Consider the following 18,469-nt stretch of genomic DNA (forward strand, 5'->3'; position numbering starts at 1 on the left):
CAAACGACTTCTGCTTCTTGCTGAATCATGAGACAAGACAATCTCTAAGGAACTGGAAAGTTCCACTTGTGTTTTTCTATCAATCTTGCACCCTGCATAATCTACATCTGAGAAACTAGTTAAATTGAAACTAGAATCCTTCGGATACCACAGTCCCACATTTTGAGTTCCCTTTAAATATTTCAGAATGCGTTTAGCAGCAGTAAAGTGAGAAAGTTTAGGATTATCTTGGAATCTTCCATAGACACTGACGACAAATTGGATATTTGGTCTATTGGTAGTAACATAGAGCAATGACCCAATAAGACCTCTATAGGTTGTGACATCTACACTTTGACCACCATCATCTTTATCCAATTTTTTTTTTTTGGAAAAACGACTTAGCGTCATTTCAATAAAAAATTCCCAAAAACGGGAAAAAAAAACCACGAGTTTAAGAGATCATTCTAGACAGGCCTAGAATGATTTTGAAGTCGTAACATTCTGAATAAAATCTAAAAACGTAAATGAATTATCTATTTACAATGCTTTCAATTCTAGTGAGTTTAAAAACGGTAAATTCCAGTTCCTGCAGATATTCCAGTTCTGCTCCGTGCTTGGAATTCCTCTCCACGTTCCCGCGAGGGCGCTGCAATCCGATACAATATCTTTCTATAACTCGTCAATGCTCCTGCGGGTTCTGTCATATACCCTTGCATTCCGTTCTTGCCAAATGTTATACACCACTGCTCCAAAGCCGCACTTGAACACGCTTGTTGCAAATCTATTTCCCTTGGCTTTGAGTAGTGTCGCTTCTTTGATTTCATTCCATTCGCTCGGGAAACTAATCAACTCCAGGCTTTTATAGAATCTGTCCCAAAGCTCTGAAGCAATACAGCAGCTTCCGAATAAGTGATCTATGGTTTCTTCATTTCCTATGCATAGGAGACAGCTCGCGTCCGGGATGCTCATATACTTACTGATACGATCACGTGTGCTGAGTCTTTCCCAGAAGGCGAGCCATAGGATGAACTGGTGTCGAGGGATAATCTTCGTTGACCATACAAGAGGAGCCCATTCTACTTTCTGCGCTTTTTCCCGGATTACCTCCCATATTTTCTTCAATACCAGCTTCCCATTGTCCTCAGCTTTCTATTCATGAATATCCGGTCTGTCGTGTAGTTGTATGTTACTTATATGATCAAGTATCCTCTTTCCTTCTAGAATTCTTCTCAAAAGCAAGTTCCAATTCTCGTCTTTGATGTCTCTGATTTTCGCTTTTGCGCAGTCCCTTCTGATACGAGTATTTTGAAACTCCTCCTTGTCGATGATAGGCCGGTTTTCAAACCAAGGGTCGTGCCAGAATAGAGTGTCTTTCCCGTCCCCTAGTCGGATGTCATAAAGATCTGCAATATCGCTTCTTAGTTTAAGAATCTTTTTTAGAGACCAGCTCATACCTTCGTGAATTTTGCAGGTCCAGATGTTGGTTTCGTGTTTCATAAACCTTGTATGCACCCATTTGATCCATAGTGACTCCTGATTGCACTCCAAAGCCCACAGATGCTTGAAGGTTAGAGTCTTGTTCCACTCGATACAGTTCTTCAAGTTGATGCCTCCTTCGTCCTTCGGTTTGTAAAGAGCAGTCCATTTGACTTTCTTTCCTCCTCTTCCACTGCTATCCCAGATAAAGTTTCTCATCAGTGTGTCGAGTTCCTTCATTACCTTCTTCGGAATGACCATTTGTTGCGCCCAATAGCCAAGTATGCCCATAACCACGGTTTTGATAAGTTCGATCCTCCCTGCATAAGAAAGTTTTTTCGCTGCCCAGCCAGATATCGTGTTTTTTACCTTTTCAATCAGCGGCTTGCAGTGTGAGATCTCAATCTGCTTCGCAGTTAACGGAATTCCTAAGTACTTTATGGGAAAACTGCCTTCCTTGATGCCCATGATGTTGAAGATGTCCTGCTTTGTTTCGTCCTTCACGCCTCCATAAAATGCCACACTTTTTCTTTCATTAATAGTTAAACCTGTTACCTCAGAAAAGAACGTTAGTGCAACCCTAATAGTTTTAATGGAATCAACGTCTGCGTGCGCTAGAATGCACAAATCGTCAGCAAAGCATAAATGTGTTACCTCCTCTACCTCACAGAATGGGTGAAAGATGTATGGACGATTCTTTCGGAACATCGCGAAGATGCTCTCAAAGATCGCCATGATAGCTACGAAAAGGTAAGAAGAGAGGGGGTCCCCTTGCCTTACCCCGTTTTCACCCTTGAAATAGCCTTTGTGGACTCCATTGACGCTAACAACAAAGTAGGATGATGAAACGCATTGCATAATCCAATCGATAAAAATCATAGGAAAAGCATAAACAACCAGAAAGTCTCGAATGGCTTCCCATCTAACAGAGTCGAAAGCTTTCTTGATATCTATTTTGAAAGCCACTCTCGGGGATATATTCTTTTTCCCGTAGCCTTTTAATAGGCTATGCATGAGAAGAATATTATGAGAGATTGTCCTACCAGGGATGAATGCAGATTGATTAAGATTTATTATTTTTCCTATAACATTTTTAAAACGTTTAGAAATGATTTTTGAAATTATTTTATAAATCACATTGCAGTAGGAAATTGGTCTGAAATCTTGTACTTTCTCAGGTACCGCAGTTTTGGGGATCAAGGTTAGGACCGCTGTATTCCATTGCTTTAACATCTTCCTATTTTTGAAAAACTCCAGAACCCATCAGTAACATCTTTACCCACAACCGACCAATTATCTTTGAAGAACTGTGCATTAAACCCATCAAGACCCGGACTTTTATTCCCATCAATACTAAACAGAGCTTCTTTAACCTCAACCTTCGTGACCACCCTTATCAACTCGCGACTATCTTCTGCAGAGATTTTCTTATCAATAATTTGATACAAGGTATTCAGGTGACTTTGATGCTGCTTTCTTGTACCCATAAGTTGCTTATAAAAATCAATAGCCAGATCTTGGACACCCTTTTGATCCTGAACATATTCACCATCATCATTCTTCAGCCTATACACATTGTTTCTCAAGTTTCTAGCCTTGCATTTTCTGTAGAAGAAAGCTTTGTTTTTGTCACCCAACGAAAACCAGTTCTGTCTTGATTTCTGTTTAACAAAATTATGTTCAAGCAGACTCAGCTTCCTGAAGTTTTCAAGCGCATATCTTTTTGTTTCATTAAGTTGTTCATCACTATCATCCCTTAATAACTTTTTCTGAACCTCTTCCAGTTCTTCTCTAGCAGCCATAACTCTATTGGAGATATTGCTGAACTTCTTCTTGTCAAAGCTTTGGAGATGATTCTTCAGGAGCTTAAGCTTCTCAGAAACCCTGTACATGTTGGAATCTCTGACATCTGTTGACCATACGCTTTAGAGAATACCCTTGAATTTATCATTATCCATCCAGAAATTGAAAAATTTAAAGGGCCTTTTGAACCTTTCTTCCTTTTCCCAGAACAATTTAATCGGGCAGTGATCAGATATACCCGGATTCAAAACATGAAGTTGACTTCTCGGAAATTGGTTAATCCAGTTCTCATTTACCAGACATCTGTCAATTCTACTTTTTCTAATTTGCTCATTCCCTCTCGTAGAAGACCAAGTGAAGAAGTTCCCAGAATTGGTAGGCTCGATACAACCCATATCTTTGATGTAGTCATTAAAGTCAATCATATCCCGAGTAATTTCAGATTCTGGGCTACGCTCAGATTCGTTTCTGGTTACGTTGTAATCACCGAGGACAGCCCAAGATTTATCAATACCGATCCAGTTTCTAAGACAATTCTAGAGGAGTCTTCTGTCAGTGCTTGAGTTGCTACCATAGACAATAGCAAGATTAAATACGATTCTTGTGATTCTGTCTTTGACCTCCACCAGGATTGCTTGATCATTCGAAAAGAGAGTCATCACCTCAACAACTTTGTTATCCCAAATAACCGAGATTCTGCCCGTTTTATCATTTGAGTTGTGAATGATTTCCCAGCTACTATCAATACACAGTTTGCTAACCTTCTCAACGTTTCGACTTTTGACTTTTGTCTCAAGAATACCTATAATAGTGATCTTCTGATTCTCAATGATCCTCCTTATTTCTTTACATTTTAGAGGGTCTTTTAGTCCCCTTATGTTCCATGTCACTATATTCATGAATAAATATAAGTGTTAGGTTCCTGACTTTCCAGACTGTCCTGGACCTCTTCATCAGAGAAATCATAAGCATCACTTGCCTCACTATCCTCAATTGCTACAGTTTGATTACATGGAATACTATTGCCATTGAGTGAGGGTTGCCTCATGTAGATCTCATCTTCTCCCGTGATAGATTTAGTATCTTCTGGATCCAGGATCTTTGTCCAATTTACTAGAAGCTCATTGGAGTGACTACAGCAGAGCAATTCTCCATCCCAAACTTCTGTAGTAACTCTTTGGTATACTTAGCATGATTGATGAAGGTTCCTTTATCCAGCTGACGAACTTAAAGACCGAGGAAGAAAGTTAATTCTCCCATCATGCTCATTTCAAATCTGTCATGCATCAGCTTGGCAAACTTCTCACACAATTTGGGGTTAGTTGATCCAAATATAATATTATTAACATATATTTGAACAAGAAGAATGTGAGAATCTTAAGTGAATTTAAACAATGTTTTATCCACAGTTCCAATAACAAAATCATGATCAAACATAAATTCAGTCAAAGTGTCATACCAAGCTCTAGGAGCTTGTTTCAAACCATACAAAGCTTTGTCAAGTTTAAAAACATGATTTGGTAAAGTATGATATACAAAACCAGGAGGTTTCTAAAATGCACTTTTCACATCCCTTTGATAAAATTCTTAAATGATGCATACGCTAGGAAGATTCTAATTGTCTCAGGTCTTGCAACAGGTGCAAAAGACTCATCAAAGTCGATACCTTCCTCATATATGTATCCTTGAGCAACTAAACGGGCTTTGTTTCTAATAAATAAACCATCTTCACTAAGTTTGTTTCTAAAGACCCATCTTGTTCCGATGACTGGCTGATCGGTCGGTCTAAGAGTTAGATGCCACACTTTATTTCTCACAAATTGGTTTAACTCCTCCTACATATCATTGATCCAATCTGTATCAACCACTACTTCACCAATTTTCTTTGGTTCAATTTGAGAAATAAATGCAGAATTGGCCATTTCATGCATCAATTGACGTCTTGTCCTTCGAGGAGAGAAAGAATTTCCGATGATCAATTTTGGTGGATGATTCTTGTTCCATCTGAAGTTGGATCCAAACGGATTGGTCATCTGAATAGGTGACACTGCGACGTCCGAACTCTCAACAGTTTGTTGAATAGAAGTTTGTACGTCTGGTTGGATTTCAATCGGATCAGCCATAGGGTCAAACAACGAAATCCATTTATCCATAGCTTCATCCTCACTTACAGACTCAAGACTCGTTGCTTCTAATATGTTAGAAAGGTCAATGGGATCAATGAAGTTACTCTCAACAGGCTCATCAAAGATGACATGAATGGATTCCTCAACAGTTTGTGTTCTGTTGTTATATACTCTGTAAGCCTTGCTTACTGAGGAATATCCCAACATGAATTCAGCATCCGCTTTGGCATCAAAAATGGTCAAATAAACCTTTCCATTGTTATGAATAAAACATTTACACCCAAATACTTTGAAGTATAAAACTTTGGGAATTCTCCCGTAATACAGTTCATAGAGAGTTTTATCAAAACGTTTGTTAATTATTGACTGATTTTGTGTGTAGCAAGCTGTGTTTATGGCTTCTGCCCAAAACCTCTAAGGTACGTTTGATTCAGCTAGCATGGATCTCACAGCTTCCTTCAGAGTCCTCACTCTTCTCTCAACAATGTCATTTTGTTGTGGAGTTCTGGCACTAAACAATTCGTGTCTAATCCTAGACTCCTCGAGATAAGAGGAAAGGTATCTGTTTGTGAACTCAGTTCCCTGATCACTTCTAATGCAAACAATATTTAAAGATTTCTGATTCTGAATCTTTTAAATATTCTAATCAAATTTTCAGAAGTTTTATCCTTTGATGGTAAAAATGTTACTCATATAAATCGTGAAAAATCATCAATAATAATTAGGGAAAATCTCATTCCTCCTAAGCTCTTTACAGGAATTGGACCAAACAGATCCATGTGTAACAGTTCTAAGCAGCGGTTGGATTGAGATTTCCCTTTACTTTTGAACGATGATATGCCATGTTTGCCTAACTGGCAAGCAGAACATACATTGTTCTTAGAAAACTGTAATTTAAGTAAGCCAATATCTAAATTGTTTGAACAAATGTTGTTGATGGTTTAACCTTTTATGCCATAACTATTTATGTTCATTCTTGGCAATCATGCACATAGGATCAGATGATTCTTTTTGCCAATTTATTTTATATGAGTTTCCTACTCTACTACGGGTTAATAAAGTATTACCATGTTGATCATTAACTAGGCATGCATGAGTTTGAAAATCAACTAATAAACCATTATCACATAACTGACTAATACTAATCAAGTTATAGCACAGATTGTCAATAAGTAACACGTCATTAATGATTAGATTACCATGGATAATCTTACCATTACCCATGGATTTACCCTTCTTGTTGTCACCAAAAGTGATCTTAGGTCCAGAACAATCTGCTATATCAGTGAGAAGCCGTCTGTTTCCTGTTATATGCCTAGAACATCCACTATCAAGATACCATACAGATTCCTCGAGACCATCGTTCACTTTTACCTACACAAAATAATATTTACAATCTTTTGGTACCCACATTCAATTGGGTCCTCGGTCAATCAGTGCTTTAGGAATCCATAGTTGAGTTATTCTGATGGATTTACCATTGTTTATGATTAATGTGTATGATTTTGACATAGCAGACGTTTTCCTGCTAGTCACTGATCCCTTAGCTTTTGAAGATGATTTTCTTTTAAAACTCCTTGACTTTGAGTCAGGTTTTAGATTGTCAGACTTGCTGGTTTCTTCTAACTTATTTTTCAGTCAGCTAACAGTCGGCAGAACATAAGTTATTTCATTCTTCAAAGCTAATTCTTCATGATTTGGATTAGATTCACTGTCAGTTAAACTCCCTTTGACAAAGCTTATTGGCTTAAGCTTGTCAGTTGCTGAGTTTGACTTTTTGCAGAACTGGTTTGGGTCATTGCCATCAAATCCTAAATTGGATCTAGATCCAGTAGGTTTCAACCGACTAATCTAATATTTGACAGCTTCTCCAGACCTCGTCCAAGCACTAACAACATAGTTTAACCTTTTGTTTTCAGAAGAAAGAGTTTGAATCTGTTCCTTGAGCATCTCATTCTCGGATGAGATCTCTAATATTTTCTTTTCAAAAATATTTGATTCATAAGTTTTAAGTGAAGATGAAATATTGGTCTCATATTTTACTTTCATTTCATAAAAGGAATCTGATAAATTTCTGTACTCAATGGTCATGTCATTGAGTGCAGTAGTTAACTCTTCGTTGGTAAATTCTGATGGGGAAATATCATTTACCTTGAATTGATCGTCTTCCATCAAGCATGTTACAGTTTCAGTATCCTTTTCAACAGGAGAATCCTCTGAATCGTTGTCGGCCCATTTGGATTTGTTTTCAACACACGTGAAAACTTTCTGATCCTTCTGATTCTTCTTGGCTTGAACATTTCGACCATAGATCTGAATCAGCTTCTCCCAGATTTTTTTAGCAGAGGAACATGACTTGATCTCGTAGAATATGTTCATGTTGATAGATTGATACAAAATATTTTTGGCCACATTGTCGAGGTTGTTGGTCATCTTATCTTTTGTAGTCCACTCATATCTTCGCTTCGAAATTTTTATGGGACCATCGGTAATGACGCTCCACATATCACAATCAAGATCAGCCAAGTGAGCTTGCATTCTCATCATCCAATAGTCGTAGTTGTCTTTTGAAAGGAGAGAGATCTAATTGATGATATACATGATTCAGGTTCTTGATGCTTGAGCATAGAAACAAGGATCTGATACCAATTAATAGGATCGGTGTAATCAATAAAGACGGGGGTCTGGCTATTGATGATGGCTTCGGATAAACGAGTTGATAGAAATCCTGTTAGGGATTTATATCGCTTTCTATTCTTCACAAACCCTTGCAAACTCTTGAACGATTCAAGTGCGGAAATGTTTGCTCAGGTTTAAAGCTAAGAACCAAATAAGGAGAAGATGACAGAATGTAAATGACACAAAGAGTTGTTTATGGATGTTCGGAGCAAATCTCTCATACGTCACCCCTTCTTCCTACCACCGGAAAGATTCACTATACGTTTCTTAGAATCAAATACAGTTGCAAGGCTAGCTCACTGTTGAACAGAATAGACTCTGTTCAACTTATAGTATATTGAAGAATATCACTCATCTAGACAATACTTTGATTATATCTCTCTCTTGATAAACACAGTAAAGAAAGAAAGCAATTCGTGACTATGTTCAGTGTTCAGTGACTGATAGATCGATATCTCTCGGATTCCGGCAGTTCGTCCGTTATCCTTGAGAGTCTTTAAATAGAGAGTAGGAACCAACGGTCGAATCTTCTGTAATGACACATGGCGAACTTTCCTTGGAACGCCTCCATAATACACAGATACAGCATACTCTGAGCACCAAGATCGTGATCTTACCAATCTGGTAGTGCACAGAATATTCTTCTAGAATTTTCCTGTAAGAAACAAGTAGTGTGAAGAATATTTGCTTACGTGGCATTAGTTAATTGGTTGCAACTGGCTGTCGTACTGATCTGCACTGAAAAGTGGAGCAGGAGTAGCATACAACTAATTGATTGTGGGTAGACGAATGCTAGCTTCAAGCAACTGCTTAAGCATGGCATTAGACATTTTTCACTTAGACTGACAAGTCTAATGAAGTTAGACGTCCACGTCTACTAGCAGAATCCATTAGACCACCTGGTCTAATGGGATTAGACGACACGTCTAATTACGTTTCCCTTCAGACTAATCTGAAGGAGTTAGACTACACGTCTAACTCTCATCTATTAGACGAAACGTCTAATTATGTTTCCCTTCAGACTAATCTGCAAGAGTTAGACTGCACGTCTAACTCTCATCTGTTAGACGGCACGTCTAACTACGTATCCGTTAGACTGCACGTCTAACTACGTATCCGTTAGACTGCACGTCTAACTACGTATCCGTTAGACTGCACGTCTAACTACGTATCCGTTAGACTGCACGTCTAACTACGTATCTGTTAGACTGCACGTCTAACTACGTATCTGCTAGACTGCACGTCTAACTACGTATCTGTTAAACTGCACGTCTAACTATACATCTGTTAGACTGCACGCCTAACTACGTATTTGTTAGACTACACGTCTAACTACGTATCTGTTAGACGGCACGTCTAACTACGTATCTGTTAAACGATACGTCTAACTACGTATCCGTTAAACTGCACGTCTAACTACGTATCTGTTAGACTACACGTCTAATTACGTCTGTTAGACTGCATGTCTAACTACGCATGTTAGACTGCATGTCTAACTACATATCTGTTAGACTACATGTCTGTCTACGTGCGTCTAATTGTCAATCAGTCTAATGAACCTCATTCAGACTTAGTCTAATATAACATGTTTTCGATACACCTGCACCAAAAACAATTAGACGGCTTAGTTTAAGTTTTATACCAACTCATCATCAAAATTTCATTAGTCGGTATACTTTGACCCTTAGTCAAAATAATTTGACCCAACAGAATCAATTCTAGCTACCTTGTATGACGCATATTAAACTTACTTTGAGTAAAAATATATTTCAAATTTTTATGATTCTCCTGAATTTCAACTTTTGACCATATAAGAAATGTTTGTCAAATTTTTAATGAAATTACAATTGTTGCAAATTTTTTAGACGGTAGATGGTTTAGTTCATGCTAAAACTTCTTCAATCTTCTTCAAATTTATTGACACGCCTGTCTTGTGACATGATTTGTTTGTAAAATGATATTTTATCAAGCCAAAACTCACATTTGAAAATTTAGAATATAATTGTTTTTTCAAAGTTTACAGTACTATTCTTATATGACTTTTATGTTACGCACTAAAATAACCTAATTTAAAGTGGGATACAATGTAAGTGAAGTATCGTGAAAACTTCATAAATTTAAAAAAAAATGACTTATTTTCCGTTAATCAAGAAATGTTTGAATACAATGTAGAATATTATTTAAAGAATATATCCACCAAAGATAATCTAGTTCTTCGATATTATGGATGAGAAGCGAATAGTACAGGACATATCCAAATTCTTAAAAGTGGGGTTGGGAGCAGAAAGAAAAAATTGTAAAAGTCCTTAATTTTCTTAATTGTAATTTGACTAATTTAACTTATTGTTTTCGTGATACCTTAAGTTAATAATATATGGATTCCATTAATGTTGTTCATAATATGGTCCAATATGTCTATTTATTGAAGATATTTATTGAAGAAGTTGTGTGATTCTAAATTTCCTTTAAAAATTTCGTTTTTTGGATGAAGTACTATGCATAAAAGGATCTTGATGGATAATAGATGGATAAAAAATAGTACATTATGGTTTGTCGTTACAAAATATGTTGTGAAGTGGTGGAGATGACACATCACTTCCTTTTGCATTACAATTGAGCGACTGCGATTTAGAGCCTACTTTAAAACATGATTGACATTGAGTGGGAAGGGTCGACCTTGGAGTAAAGATACATATGCAGTTGCATAGGGCCCCCTTCACGGGGCCCTCAATTTTTCAATATATAATAGTATTATTAATTATATATTATATTATTAATTTTTCTTTTTTTTTTCTTTTCGTATTATACAATATATATATATATATAACTTTTTATCTCCTTTTTTTATCTCTTTCCGTTTTATATATGAGATATTATTGTTGTATATTTGATTTGGATATATATTTTATTAAATATAAAATTTATAATTATTAATTCTATAAATAATTAAAATTTTAAAAAAATTATTAAAAATTTTGGAGCCACAAAATTAAAATTTGCATTGGCCCCCAATCTTCAGGGTCGGCCATGTGAGTGATTGATGTTTTAATTTATCGTAGGTTGTTAGGATTTTGGATATAAATTGTGAGCTCGATTAAATTGAGTTGATGAGTCTTTATTTCGATTATTTTTTAGTGGACTATTTGACTCGGAAAGAATTGTATGGCGTTAAGTATTCACGGTTGATCATTTCGTTAATTCACAACGCTAAAAAATCGGTGGAACCGATCGGTGAACTCGTCGATCTTCTTGAAATCTATAAGCTCATTAATGTTAGAGTTTATGTTTGGTTTGTTCAGTGGTGAACATTTTTTTTATTTTTTTTTAATTGTTGCTCTGAAATGTTTAATCTTGTTGTGTTTTAGGTATGTTTTAGTGACTATGTAAACACTTGTGTTTTTATATTAATTTTATCGTTATACTTAAACTACTATCCTTTCGCATCTATTGTAAGAGATTGATTAGGATGATTCACTATAATAGTTGAATTAAGATACTACTTTGTTTCTGTTGTACATTTGGATGAATTTCACCTTTTTTTAATGGTTATGCAAGTATATTTATTTAATTTAAATGAATATTGACAACCAAGTTATATAAAAAAAATTACATTGACCTTAATCTTTTAATTTTTAATTTAATTAAATATTTGTTTACTTAATTTTTAAAAGATGAATGAAATTTACGTACATGTTTCATCCTAATGTATCTTTTATTTTATTTAAGTTCATATTAAATATTTTCTAAACCCACAATATAAACTTTAATTTTTTAATCCGTTCCTCACTCCTATCAAAAGAAATTCTAAAGAAAATTCACATTAATTTAATAATAGCTATTTCTAACGTATTCTAATATATATTCTGGGTATGATAATGTCATGAATAAATCAAACTTTTATAAGTATTTAATAATATAATTAATGAATAAACTGTACATTGTAAATTAGTTAAAAATAATGATTTAGTAACTCATTTCAGTTAAGGTAGTAACTATTGAAAAAAAATTCAAAGATGACCATTCTTCCTAAAAGTGATTTTCTATTATTTTATTGTTATTTATTTATGAATAAAAAGAGTTGATTACTAATAAGCCTGCGGGGAGGTTGCGTGAATAAAAGGTGATTATGAATTAGGTAGAATTTGTCGACTTGGTGGATGTAATAATTATAAAATATTATATATAATAAATATTTGGTCATTGAGTTTATATTATAAAATATATTATATTTTAGAAGAAAATATTTGAAATTAAATCCTCATAAACTTTATAACGCTATCAAATATATTCCATACTTCTCATTTAATTATTTTATATATTGAAATAAAGAAGTATTTAAATTTATATTTACTATTACTAATTATTTTTAAAATAAATAATAAAAAAAATTTAATAAAAAAAATTAAGTTGCGAAATCAAGAAATATCGTCTTATAAGTTGCGAAATCAAGAAATATCGTCTTTAAACAAAGTCATCATTCAAGATTGATTATCTGACTTTAATCCCATATTCTGAAGTCTTATTGGAATATGGGTAAAAAGAAAAATAACAAGGCGAAAAAAATGAATGAATTTATTCTTAAAAGAATCAAAGAAATTGTAAAAAAGGAAATTAACATAATAGTTGAAAAAGTAATTAATGTAAAAGTGTAGGAAAAAAGCAAATATCCAATTGTTGCTAAAAAACTTTTACAAAATAATGCAGGGATCAAGGAGAAGAAGGAAAGAGTTTGGATGATAGGATATAATGAAAGGGCAATTTATTTGGACTAAAAAATCAAATCACCAAACTCCTAATGCATGCTAAGAAAAGAGAGATTGTACTTAGTAAGAAGAAAAATGAAAAAATACAACAGTCTAATTGTTACGCCCTAATTTCCTACTTTCATGCACCTAAATCAAGACAATATCGGCCATAAATGCGGAAACGCTAGGGTGCCTATCTGACCCGATCATTGAAAAGGTTGATAGAAAATACGGTCCTACGGTCTCGGTCCCTCCTTCCACACACATCTCCAACACCACGCTTCCGCTCCAACTCTTCCTTCACCTGTCATAAAATCCGCTGGCTGGATACCTACACCACACAAGCATAGTGAGTCTACGGACCCAGCAAGCATTTATAATAAAACCATTTAAGCCATTGCATCCATGAGGGTTTTTAAGGGTATCTCATCAATCAATCATGTATAGTTGCATACTGAGCACATATTCGGGTCCTTAGCCCGGAGAGCTGATCCTCCGGGGTGGGCATCCCTTCGTCAATTCCTCCAGCCATATTTGAGAGCATCGGACCACCAGAGCTCATCCTGCGTGGCCATCCTCTCGTATCCGTCAATTCCTCCATGATTATCTCTTAGATTCCATAGCCCTTAACTCAAAACCATCCTTCTTTAGAAAACCATGGACTTACAATGAAAACATGCTTTGAAACCATATGCATCGTTTATATAAAATACATGATAAATAGCACTGTGTGGGTTTTAGAAAGCGTATAGAAAAGTACTTGCCTGAGAATTCCTTGTTTGCGGAATCTTCGGTCGGACCACTCGGCCCTGGGTGCCATCATCCACGGTCGTAGATCTCGGTCATGACCGCAGATTCCTCGGTCAAGAAAAGTGTGATTTTAGGACGTGACAAACTACCACCCTTATAATGAATTTCGTCCCCGAAATTCGATCATAAAGGAAGTACAAATAGTGTGTTTGTGAAAAAAAATGATTTCATGAAAAACATTACTTCCAACCGTTATGAAAAACGATTTCATGTCATGCAAAATATCATTTTAAAAACAATTTACAGACATGAAGGCCTTGGAGGTGCATCTGCAGGAGCATATGTGTGAAAGTACAAAGGTTCGGAACCGTTGCTCTGATACCAAGTTGCTACGCCCTAATTTCCTACTTTCATGCACCTAAATCAAGGCAATATCGGCCATAAATGCGGAAACGCTAGGGTGCCTATCTGACCCGATCATTGAAAAGGTTGATAGAAAATACGGTCCTACGGTCTCGGTCCCTCCTTCCACACACATCTCCAACACCACGCTTCCGCTCCAACTCTTCCTTCACCTGTCATAAAATCCGCTGGCTGGATACCTACACCACACAAGCATAGTGAGTCTACGGACCCAGCAAGCATTTATAATAAAACCATTTAAGCCATTGCATCCATGAGGGTTTTTAAGGGTATCTCATCAATCAATCATGTATAGTTGCATACTGAGCACATATTCGGGTCCTTAGCCCGGAGAGCTGATCCTCCGGGGTGGACATCCCTTCGTCAATTCCTCCATCCATATTTGAGAGCATCGGACCACCAGAGCTCATCCTGCGTGGCCATCCTCTCGTATCCGTCAATTCCTCCATGATTATCTCTTAGATTCCATAGCCCTTAACTCAAAACCATCCTTATTTATAAAACCATGGACTTGCAATGAAAACATGCTTTGAAACCATATGCATCGTTTATATAAAATACATGATAAATAGCACTGTGTGGGTTTTAGAAAGCGTATAGAAAAGTACTTGCCTGAGAATTCCTTGTTTGCGGAATCTTCGGTCGGACCACTCGGCCCTGGGTGCCATCATCCACGGTCGTAGATCTCGGTCATGACCGCAGATTCCTCGGTCAAGAAAAGTGTGATTTTAGGACGTGACAAACTACCACCCTTATAATGAATTTCGTCCCCGAAATTCGATCATAAAGACAGTACAAATAGTGTGTTTGTGAAAAAAAATGATTTCATGAAAAACATTACTTCCAACCGTTATGAAAAACGATTTCATGTCATGCAAAATATCATTTTAAAAACAATTTACAGACATGAAGGCCTTGGAGGTGCATCTGCAGGAGCATATGTGTGAAAGTACAAAGGTTCGGAACCGTTGCTCTGATACCAAGTTGCTACGCCCTAATTTCCTACTTTCATGCACCTAAATCAAGGCAATATCGGCCATAAATGCGGAAACGCTAGGGTGCCTATCTGACCCGATCATTGAAAAGGTTGATAGAAAATACGGTCCTACGGTCTCGGTCCCTCCTTCCACACACATCTCCAACACCACGCTTCCGCTCCAACTCTTCCTTCACCTGTCATAAAATCCGCTGGCTGGATACCTACACCACACAAGCATAGTGAGTCTACGGACCCAGCAAGCATTTATAATAAAACCATTTAAGCCATTGCATCCATGAGGGTTTTTAAGGGTATCTCATCAATCAATCATGTATAGTTGCATACTGAGCACATATTCGGGTCCTTAGCCCGGAGAGCTGATCCTCCGGGGTGGGCATCCCTTCGTCAATTCCTCCAGCCATATTTGAGAGCATCGGACCACCAGAGCTCATCCTGCGTGGCCATCCTCTCGTATCCGTCAATTCCTCCATGATTATCTCTTAGATTCCATAGCCCTTAACTCAAAACCATCCTTATTTATAAAACCATGGACTTGCAATGAAAACATGCTTTGAAACCATATGCATCGTTTATATAAAATACATGATAAATAGCACTGTGTGGGTTTTAGAAAGCGTATAGAAAAGTACTTGCCTGAGAATTCCTTGTTTGCGGAATCTTCGGTCGGACCACTCGGCCCTGGGTGCCATCATCCACGGTCGTAGATCTCGGTCTGGACCGCAGATTCCTCGGTCAAGAAAAACGTGATTTTAGGACGTGACAAACTACCACCCTTATAATGAATTTCGTCCCCGAAATTCGATCATAAAGGAAGTACAAATAGTGTGTTTGTGAAAAAAAATGATTTCATGAAAAACATTACTTCCAACCGTTATGAAAAACGATTTCATGTCATGCAAAATATCATTTGAAAAACAATTTACAGACATGAAGGCCTTGGAGGTGCATCTGCAGGAGCATATGTGTGAAAGTACAAAGGTTCGGAACCGTTGCTCTGATACCAAGTTGTTACGCCCTAATTTCCTACTTTCATGCACCTAAATCAAGGCAATATCGGCCATAAATGCGGAAACGCTAGGGTGCCTATCTGACCCGATCATTGAAAAGGTTGATAGAAAATACGGTCCTACGGTCTCGGTCCCTCCTTCCACACACATCTCCAACACCACGCTTCCGCTCCAACTCTTCCTTCACCTGTCATAAAATCCGCTGGCTGGATACCTACACCACACAAGCATAGTGAGTCTACGGACCCAGCAAGCATTTATAATAAAACCATTTAAGCCATTGCATCCATGAGGATTTTTAAGGGTATCTCATCAATCAATCATGTATAGTTGCATACTGAGCACATATTCGGGTCCTTAGCCCGGAGAGCTGATCCTCCGGGGTGGGCATCCCTTCGTCAATTCCTCCAGCCATATTTGAGAGCATCGGACCACCAGAGCTCATCCTGCGTGGCCATCCTCTCGTATCCGTCAATTCCTCCATGATTATCTCTTAGATTCCATAGCCCTTAACTCAAAACCATCCTTATTTATAAAACCATGGACTTGCAATGAAAACATGCTTTAAAACCATATGCATCGTTTATATAAAATACATGATAAATAGCACTGTGTGGGTTTTAGAAAGCGTATAGAAAAGTACTTGCCTGAGAATTCCTTATTTGCGGAATCTTCGGTCGGACCACTCGGCCCTGGGTGCCATCATCCACGGTCGTAGATCTCGGTCTGGACCGCAGATTCCTCGGTCAAGAAAAACGTAATTTTAGGACGTGACACTAATAACTTAACATTCACTATCTCTAGGACTAGAATTTACTAAAGAAAAATGAATATGAAGTGATAGTAAATGGTCTGTTGCAACAATGATGGACTTAATGAAGGCTCCTAAATTGAAGACTTATACTATCATAAGTAATTAATTCTACATGAAATATCAATGAAGTCTAGATGAACAACATTGGGAAGAAAGTCAAAGATCATTTATATAAAGGAAAAATCTACTTGCGCAATGTACAAACAAAAAGGAAAGTACTAAATTTTTCTTTTGAATTTAAATTGTCTGTTGTAGTATAAGTAAATTGTGCTAGGTAATGAGAAAATGTAGTGGTGGCAAACTATATAGGAATTAATATAGATTTATTTCTAGTCACCAAAGAGCATTTAATAGTAGGAAAAGGGATTTGAGAAAAATTCAGCAAATGTACATTATCTTTTCTTTCTGAAATTCGAGAAAAGATCAAATCTGGATGAAATTCTGAAAATTTTACTACATATATTGGATACAACTGCATGGAGTTGGAAAGATGGTATGAAGATTTAACATTTTAAGCAAATTTAAGAAAACGGCTCATATATGGTTCAAACTTTGGAATATCTATACACACATGTAATGTAGAAGTTCTTAGTTATTTTGCAGGTTTATTGGGTAGACCAATATATATGAACTAATTACTAAAAGAGGAAAGCATCTTTCTTTTTCTAGAATTAGTATTGGGATGCATCCTCTAAAACATTGTCAGATAAAATGACAATGGTTGACAAGTGTAAACACTAAAAATATAAACCCCAATTTATAATATTAAAATAATTATTTTGATTTAAATTCAAATAAATAAAAGAAAAATAATTCCCCATAGAAAAATAAAGCAATTAAAATAATTAAATAATATTAATTATTGTGATAATTAATCTAATTAATTAAGGGAGGTCAAAAAAATATTTAGAATAAATGTTGTACTCATTTTATCTTGAAATCATTTTAGAAAAATCAATGGAGTAAAAATAAATCATTTAAGATGAAATCTGGAACACATTTCATCTCCAAAAACTATTTATTTAACCCTAAAATATACAAAAAAAAATTAAACTGGTAAAATATTTACCATATTTATTTAAATACTTTGTATATTTAATAAGATCAAAATTAAAGACAAAAGGATGAAAAAAAAAAATTCAAACAATCCCCTAAGGTTTTAAATAAAAAATAAAATTCATAATCGGGTGTAGCCGAAATCATGAAGGAAAACTACAATCGTGACCGTCCTCATTGGATCAACATTGAATTTTCATCCAACGCTCTAGTCGTGTTGTGTAGTCGGTTGCAATCGAAGAAGCGTGTGACCGAGAAGCACCGGGTCGGCTAATGCATTTTTGTCGAAACGTGGACAGAACGCCTAATCACCAACGACGCTTGAAGAATCGCTGACAGAACTCACCTCGATCGCCAAACGTGCACGAAACGATGTCGTTTTGGACCCCGATTGTCTTATTCGTTGCGACGCTAGAGGGATAAGGATGATGTCTCATCCTTTGATTTTCCAAAATTGAAACTTCCTCCATAGTCAACCAAAACGTCTGATTTCAAAGATGAAATGATCATCCTACCACGCTGATCATTTCTCCTACATCAATAAGGATGAATCACCCATATTCTGGCCAATTAGTTCAAAAACAGCCAAAACAATATTAATTGTTTTT

Source organism: Impatiens glandulifera, chromosome 8 (assembly GCF_907164915.1).
Source record: "Impatiens glandulifera chromosome 8, dImpGla2.1, whole genome shotgun sequence".
In the NCBI taxonomy this organism is placed as follows: Eukaryota; Viridiplantae; Streptophyta; class Magnoliopsida; order Ericales; family Balsaminaceae; genus Impatiens; species Impatiens glandulifera.